This window comes from Urocampus carinirostris, chromosome 15, assembly GCF_059441175.1.
Source record: "Urocampus carinirostris isolate Australia breed hairy pipefish chromosome 15, RoL_Ucar_1.0, whole genome shotgun sequence".
Taxonomy (NCBI): domain Eukaryota; kingdom Metazoa; phylum Chordata; class Actinopteri; order Syngnathiformes; family Syngnathidae; genus Urocampus; species Urocampus carinirostris.
In genome coordinates, this window is record NC_142363.1 from 7,919,512 (window position 1) to 7,928,399 (window position 8,888).

Below are 8,888 nucleotides of genomic sequence, written 5' to 3' on the forward strand. Positions count from 1 at the left end.
CAACATGAATGGATGGATCCATCCTGCCTTGTATCAACGGTTCAGGCTAATGGTGGTGGTGTCATGGTGTGGGTAATATTTTCTTGGCATTCCTTGGGCACCTTGGTATCAATTGAGCATTGTTGCAACATCACAGGCTACCTGAGTATTGTTGCTGATCATGTCTATCCCTTCATGACCACACTGCACCCAACTTCTGATGGCTACTTAAAGTCAACTCAAGTCAAGTCATTTTTATTTGTATAGCCCTTAATCACATAGAGTCTCAAAGGGCTGCACTGGTTATTGCACAGACTATTATTTCAGACTATTATTACACCATCCCCTGATCTGAAACCAACATGAGGGCAAGGAAAAACTCAAAAACCTCAACATGAGGAAAATGAAGAAACCTTGAAAAGGGACCGCACATGTGGTAATCCCCCTTTCAGGATGACCAGGCTGCGATGGATGTTGCAAGCACAAATAGTACAGAGATATTGCCAACAAAAATATAGGTTATTCATATGCTATAGAGTACAAGTGTGTTTTAAGCTTAGATTTAAACATTTCCACTGAGGTTGCAGATCGGATCTCAGGGGGAAGAGCTTTCCACAGCACCGGTGCCCGGATGGAGAACGTACTCGAACCTGCAGAACACTTCTTGGCTCTTGGAATCACCAGTAGACCAGCCCTTTCAGAACGAAGGCTTCGGACCGGAACATAGGGGGATATCACATCTGAAAGATATGAGGGAGCAAGTCCATGTATGATTTGGTATAATACCAAGAGAACCCTGAAATCACATCTTAGGGGCCGGCCACACAGCCGTTTGCGGCTGAATCACGGCTCAAATTTTGTGTTTTTTTTTTGCCCGTGGTTGCCCGCGGTGGAAAATGCGCAAAATTGTCCAACCCGCTGTTCATCGGTGGTATGCCCGCAAAACAGACGCCGGCGACTGTTCCGCTCCCTCATCGCGTCATTTCTGCGTCATTTTCTCGTGTGGACCACGGGTATAAAAGCTCCCGAGCCGGTGTTGTGCCCAAATCCGACTCCTACGCGACACCCACACCGCCCCACCCCACCCCACCCCACCCTCATCGCGTCATTTCTGCATCATTTTCTCGTGTGGACCACGGGTATAAAAGCTCCCGAGCCGGTGTTGTGCCCAAATCCGACGCCTACGCGACACCCACACCGCCCCACCCTCATCGCGTCATTTCTGCGTCATTTTCTCGTGTGGACCACGGGTATAAAAGCTCCCGAGCCGGTGTTGTGCCCAAATCCGACTCCTACGCGACACCCACACCGCCCCACCACACCCCACCCCACCCCACCCTCATCGCGTCATTTCTGCGTCATTTTCTCGTGTGGACCACGGGTATAAAAGCTCCCGAGCCGGTGTTGTGCCCAAATCCGACTCCTACGCGACACCCACACCGCCCCACCCTCATCGCGTCATTTCTGCGTCATTTTCTCGTGTGGACCACAAGTATAAAAGCTCCCGAGCCGGTGTTGTGCCCAAATCTGACTCCTACGCGACACCCACACCGCCCCACCCTCATCGCGTCATTTCTGCGTCATTTTCTCGTGTGGACCACAAGTATAAAAGCTCCCGAGCCGGTGTTGTTCCCAAATCCGACTCCTACGCGACACCCACACCGCCCCACCCTCATCGCGTCATTTCTGCGTCACTTTCTCGTGTGGACCACAAGTATAAAAGCTCCCGAGCCGATCTTGTGCCCAAATCCGACTCCTAAGCGACACCCAGCCCACCCCACGTTAACAAACGCATTTTGTAGAATACGATCGCACTTTATTGTTTAAATAAACGGGTTATATAGACTAGGATCTCCCAATTGTTATAAATAGCTCGCCTTATAGTTTTAATAAGCGTTTTATACAGAATACGATCGCTTTCGTTGGAAGCGCAGCGCGTTCACGCGAGGGGGGAAGGATTTACCGTTCGATTACGTCGACAACTAAAACGGAATGGTTTAAGTTGTATTACATTTCCAACTAATGCAGGACGAAGCGGTTTTGTTTATAAATTCGCTATTACATTCCCTAAAAGTGAGGTAAAACTAAGTAAGTGTAGTTGTAATAATGAGGGAATGCCATTCTCGGCACCGGACTGTAGCAAACATAACCGCACAAGTCACAGTCCCATAAGATCAAGATTTTAAGCTATGGCATCAATTTTATTTTAATATCTTGAAAGAATTGTCAAGAAACATAATTGATCTAAGACGATGTCACTACGCTGATAGGGGAGGGGGGGTGGGGTTTACGGGCTATTGGTTTATCTTCTTTGTTCATTATCGTTAATCGATCAGTTCATAATACGCTACAAAGCTTAGGAGCCAGGATTCTTACTCTCAGCCAAAAGGGGTTTTGGGGTTTTTAAGGGTTATTGTTCTATCTTCGTTATTCATTATCCATTATCCGTTATCGGTCAGTTCATTATACGCTTCAAAGCCTAGGAGCCGGGACACTTACTCTCAACCAAAAGGCTAAGCTAAGGTCCTGGCCCTAAAGCCTTGTTGCGATCATTGCGAAAAGGCCAAGCTAAGGTCCTAGCTTTAAAGACTTGCTGGGGGTTTGGGGTTTTTAAGGGTTATTGTTCTATCTTCGTTATTCATTGTCCAGTATCCGTTATCGGTCAGTTCATAATACGCTACAAAGCCTAGGAGCCGGGACACTTACTCTCAGCCAAAAGGCCAAGCTAAGGTCCTAGCCCTAAAGCCTTGCTGCGATCATTGCGAATGCGATCATTGGCTAAGCTAAGGACCTAGCATTGCTGTAAAGTACTCAGTTCAACAACCTGTGTCCATTGCGAATGCACCGAAAGATTTATTCGAAATGAAGAGAAACTACGCTGACGGGGATCCATGTTCACCCCCTTGACGTCACGAGCACAACTGACGTGTGCTCGGCATTCGCGCTGTTTATACGCGGAGAAAGGCGTTTGACTGTCACACGCCTAACACGCTAATTTCACGTAATAACACCGCGATACAGGCGCAGAACATGCTATTACCATGCTCCACCCACGATTACCCGCTGTAATTTCCCGTCCTACCCATGTGTAAGCACGCCCTGGCCGCGGCCAGAGCACGTCGTTCCGCGTCATTTCCGCGTCATTACCTCGTGTTGACCACGTGTGCGGCATGCGGTTTAACACGTGCTCAAACTTTTGAGCAGCTCAAAACTTTTGAGAACGGCCAACCACGTGAAAATTTCCGACCGCGAGTAAAGCACTGCTCTATCTCGTCTATATGGCGGTCTCCAAACGTCCAACAGCGCCCAACAGCATTTGCTTCACTGTTAGAAATTTCTGGCCGTAGCTCAGCCTCAAAACGCTCGTGAAAGGCTATGTACCCGCGCTCAGAAGATTTGAGCAGCGCCGATAAATTTCGCGCTGCCACCCGCGCGCGAATTTCCGACCTCGTGATAAGCACCGCTGTATCTCGTCTAAATGGCGATCTCAATGCGCCCAATAGCCTCCGCCTCGAAGGCAGAAATTTCTGGCCGTGATTCAACCGCAAATGTCCGTGTGACCGGCCCCTTAGGCTAACAGGGAGCCAATGCAGGATAATGCGCCATGACATAAAGCTGGAATCATCTTAGACTGGTTTCTTGAACATGACAATGAGTTCACTGTACACAAAATGGCCTTCACAGTCACCAAAACTCAATCCAATAGAGAATCTTCGGAACGTGGTGGAACGGGAGATTTGCATCTTGGATGTGCAGCCGACAAATTTGCTTCAACTGTGTGATGCCATTATCACCAATATGGACCAAACTCTCTGAGGAATGCTTTCAGCACCTTGTTGAATCTATGCTATAAAGAATTGAGGCAGTTCTGAAGACAAAATGGGGTCCAACTTCTTACTAGCATGGTGTGCCTAATAAAGTTGCCAGTGAGTGTATATTGAGTATTTTAATCACTGCTCTAGTGTGTGTCTCTTACAGTGGGTAATGGGTCAAAAGCGGAGACTTAATTTCATGCATGAGTCAAGATGCAAACGTGTCTATTAAAAAAAAACTTGCACAATAACATATCCACATAAACTTACACATTTATGGGTGATTCAATCTTGACCCTGAACGCTGGTTTAATGCCTTCTGTTGGACTCAACGTTGCGACATGCATCATGCAGTAGTCATGGAAACAGGTTGCAAGTTTCTGCTGTCCATCCATCCATCCATTGTCTTCCGCTTATCCGAGGTCGGGTCGCGGGGGCAGCAGCGTTAAAAGGGAAGCCCAGATGTCCCTATCCCCAGCCACCTCCTCCAGCTCATCCGACGGGACCCCGAGGCGTTCCCAAGCCAGCCGAGAGACATAGTCTCTCCAACGTGTCATGGGCCGCCCCCGGGGCCTCTTGCCGGTGGGACATGCCCGAAACAACTCCCGAGGGAGGCGTCCAGGAGGCATCCTTATTAGATGCCCGAGCCACCTCAACTGGCTCCTCTCAACGCGGAGGAGCAGTGGCTCTACACCGAGTCCCTCCCGGATCACTGAGCTTCTCACCTTATCTCTAAGGGAGAACCCAGCCACCCTGCGGAGGAAACTCATTTCAGCCACTTGTATCCGGGATCAAGTTCTTTCGGTCATGACCCAAAGTTCATGACCATAGGTGAGGGTAGGAACGTAGATCGACCGGTAGATCGAGAGCTTTGCCTTTCGGCTCAGCTCCCTCTTCACCACGACGGACCGGTACAGGGTCCGAATGACGGCAGACGCTGCACCGACCCGTCTGTCGATCTCCCGTTCCATCCTACCCTCACTCGTGAACAAGACCCCAAGATACTTGAACTCCTCCACTTGGGGCAAGACCTCCTCCCCGACCCGGAGGGAGCATACCACCCTTTTGCGACTGAGAACCATGGCCTCGGACTTGGAGGTGCTGATCCCCATCCCGGCCGCTTCACACTCGGCTGCGAATCGCTCCAGCGAGAGCTGAAGATCACGGCCTGAGGAAGTCAACAGCACCACGTCATCTGCAAAAAGCAGTGACGCAATGCTGAGGCCCCCAAACCGGACTCCATCCCCGCCAAGGCTGCGCCTAGAAATTCTGTCCATAAAAGTTATGAACAGAATCGGTGACAAAGGGCAGCCCTGGCGGAGCCCAACCCTCACCGGGAACGAATCTGACTTAGTGCCAGCAATGCGGACCAGACTCTGGCACCGGGCATACAGGGACCGCACAGCCCGGATAAGACTGTGCGGTACCCCATACTCCCGAAGCACCCCCCCACAGGGCCTCCCGAGGAACACGGTCGAATGCCTTCTCCGAGTCCACAAAACACGTGTAGACCGGACAGGCAAACTCCCATGCACCCTCAAAGACCCTGAAGAGTGTATAGAGCTGGTCCAGTGTTCCACGGCCAGGACGAAAACCACACTGTTCCTCCTGAATCCGACATTCGACTTCCTGGCGGACCCTCCTCTCCAGTACCCCTGAATAGACCTTACCAGGGAGGCTGAGAAGTGTGATTCCCCTGTAGTTGGAACACACTCTCCGGTCCCCCTTCTTAAAGATGGGAACCACCACCCCAGTCTGCCAGTCCAGAGGCACTGTCCCCGATGTCCACCCGATGTTGCAGAGGCGCGTCAACCATGACACGCCCACAACATCCAGAGCCTTAATGAAGTCCGGGCGGATCTCATCGACCTCCGGGGCCCTGCCACCAAGGAGGTTTTTGACAACCTCGGTGACTTCAACCCCAGTGATACGAGAGCCCAACCCAGAGTCCTCAGGCTCTGCTTCCCCAGAGGAAGACGTGCCGGTGGGATTGAGGAGGTCTTCGAAGTACTCCGCCCACCGATTCACAACGTCCCGGGTCGAGGTCAGCAGCGCCCCATCGGCACTATACACAGTGTCGATGGCACAACGCTTCCCCCCCCTAAGACGTCGGATGGTGGACCAGAATTTCCTCGAAGCCCTTCGGAAGTCGGCTTCCATGGCCCCGCCAAACTCCTCCCATGCCCGAGTTTTTGCCTCGGCAACCGCCAAAGCCGCATTCCGCTTGGCCAGCCGATACCTGCCAGCTGCTTCCAGAGTCCCACAGGCCAGGAAGGCCCGATAAGACTCCTTCTTCAGCTTGACGGCATCCCTCACCGCCGGTGACCACCAACGGGTCTGAGGGTTGCCGCCGCGGCAGGCACCGACTGCCTTACGGCCACAGCTCCGATCAGCTGCCTCGACAATGGAGGCGCGGAACATGGTCCACTCGGACTCAATGTCCCCCGCCTCCCTCGGGACATGGGCGAAGTTCTGCCGGAGGTGTGAATTGAAACTTCTTCTGACAGGAGATTCTGCCAGCCGTTCCCAACAGACCCTCACAACACGCTTGGGTCTGCCGGGTCGGGCCGGCATCTTCCCCCACCATCGAAGCCAACTCACCACCAGGTGGTGATCAGTTGACAGCTCCGCCCCTCTTTTCACCCGAGTGTCCAGAACATGCGGCCGCAGGTCCGACGAAACGATGACAAAGTCGATCATCGAACTACGGCCTAGGGTGTCCTGGTGCCAAGTGCACATATGGACACCCTTATGTCTGAACATGGTGTTCATTATGGACAGACCGTGACGAGCACAGAAGTCCAATAACGAAACACCACTCGGGTTCAGGTCAGGGGAGCCGTTCTTCCCAATCACGCCCCTCCAGGTCTCACTGTCATTGCCCACGTGAGCGTTGAAGTCTCCCAGCAGTACGAGGGAGTCCCCAGGGGGCGCGCTCTCAAGCACACCCTCTAAGGACTCCAAGAAGGGTGGGTACTCCGAACTGCTATTTGGTGCATAAGCACAAACAACAGTCAGGACCCGTCCCCCCACCCGAAGGCGGAGGGAGGCTACCCTCTCGTCTACCGGGGTGAACCCCAACGTACAGGCGCCGAGCCGTGGAGCAATTAATATGCCCACACCGGCTCTGCACCTCTCACCACGGGCAACTCCAGAGTGGAAGAGAGTCCAACCCCTCTCGAGAGGACTGGTACCAGAGCCCAAGCCGTGCGTAGAGGTGAGTCCGACTATATCTAGTCGGAATTTCTCAACCTCACGCACCAACTCGGGCTCCTTCCCTGCCAGAGAGGTAACGTTCCATGTCCCAAAAGCCAGTTTCTGTAGCCGGGGATCGTCGCGCCAAGGACCCCTCCCTTGGCTGCTACCCAGCTCTCTGCGCACCCGACCCCTTTGGCCCCTCCTACAGGTGGTGAGCCCATGGGAAGAGGGTCCCACGTCGTCCCTTCGGGCTGTGCCCGGCCGGCCCCCGTGGGTAAGGGTCCGGCCACCAGGCGCACGCCAGCGGAGCCCACCTCCAGGCCTGGCTCCAGAAGGGGGCCCCGGTAACCCGCGTCCGGGCGAGGGAAATCGAGGACCAAAGTTTTGTCTCATCATTAGGGGTCTTCTGATCTGCGTTTTGTCTGGCCACTCACCTAGGACCTGTTTGCCATGGGTGACCCTACCAGGGGCTTAAAGCCCCCGACAACGTAGCTCCTAGGATCATTGGGACACACAAACTCCTCCACCACGATAAGGTAGCAGATCAAGGAGTTTCTGCTGTATTACTGTCAAATTGTGTATGCCGTAGTCCAATGCACATGTGTCAAACTCTCGGCCCGCGGGCCACGTCCGGCCCGCCGTGTAATCATATCCGGCCCACAAGGCTATTTTACATTATTGATATTAATGGACCGTCAATATGAACAACGCCGTCTCATCCCTGGACATCATATTCTGACGTTTTAGTCACTGTACCTATTCCTCCATATATGACGTATACTATACTATACACCAGGTGTCGAGAATCTATGGCTCGTGAGCCATTTATGGCTCTTTCTAAGAGTACCTATGGCTCAGAGACAAATTTAATTGCATGCAAATGTTCTCCATCTTGTTCAAAACTTGAGCCGTTGATCCTGTTCAGATACACGCAAAGCCAAACCAAAGAAGAACTGCTGAGCAGTATTTTTCAGAATATATAGGGCACGTTTTCACCACGATTTACAGTCAAGGTGTTACAAAAAAAAACTCGTTTTGGCTGTACAACGCTAAAGAAACCTTTATATAAAAGCTCACTATAGAATCTGTGTTCAGTGTTCAAATACTTTTTGATAAATCCACGGAACAAATTGTAAATACGCCAAAACACCGTAAGAGAACTTAAAGTTATTTGATTGGGTGAGTGGGAGGGATGGGTGGATCTATGCAAAAAGTGCAAGCACTCCCTCCCATCTCTCGCCCTACTCCGTCTGCGCCAAAAGTAAGCACATCAGGCTCCCTGTTCTCAGAATGTTTGGACGTTTTTACAAAACAATTTGTGTAGCATTTTCATATTTCTACTTTTGACAGGAGATATATTAAGGAGAGCAAAATCTTTTGGGATATTTAAGTTTTTTTTAATATATACATTGACATAGGACCAAAGGAATGTTTAAGTTAAGTTCTAAGTTGTATAATTTAACAAGATATTTTTATTTACAGCAAAATAATAAATACTGTAGAAGTGATTTAAGGTTCAAATTGAATATTCTTGTCTGTTTTTATTCATATTTTTGTTCCAAAAACATTCAGTTTAAGTGTGTTCAATAAATGTTTATCCTGGTTGGCCCGCGACCTTAAGTGTGTTTTGAATTTTGGCCCCTTGTGCAATTGAGTTTGACATCCCCGGTCCATTGGTTCCCAAACCTTTGCAGTCTGGCGCCCCCTTTGCTCCCCAATGAAACATGACCTGGCTAAACATGACAGGTCTGCAATTAGTGTAATATAGAATTTAACATGTGTTCCTACAGCATGTTCACCAGTGCAAGAAATGTATTAAAGTATTAATTCAAACCCACCATTCCTGCTAACTTATTAACACTACTGCTACAACTATTTATTACTCCTATTATAACATTT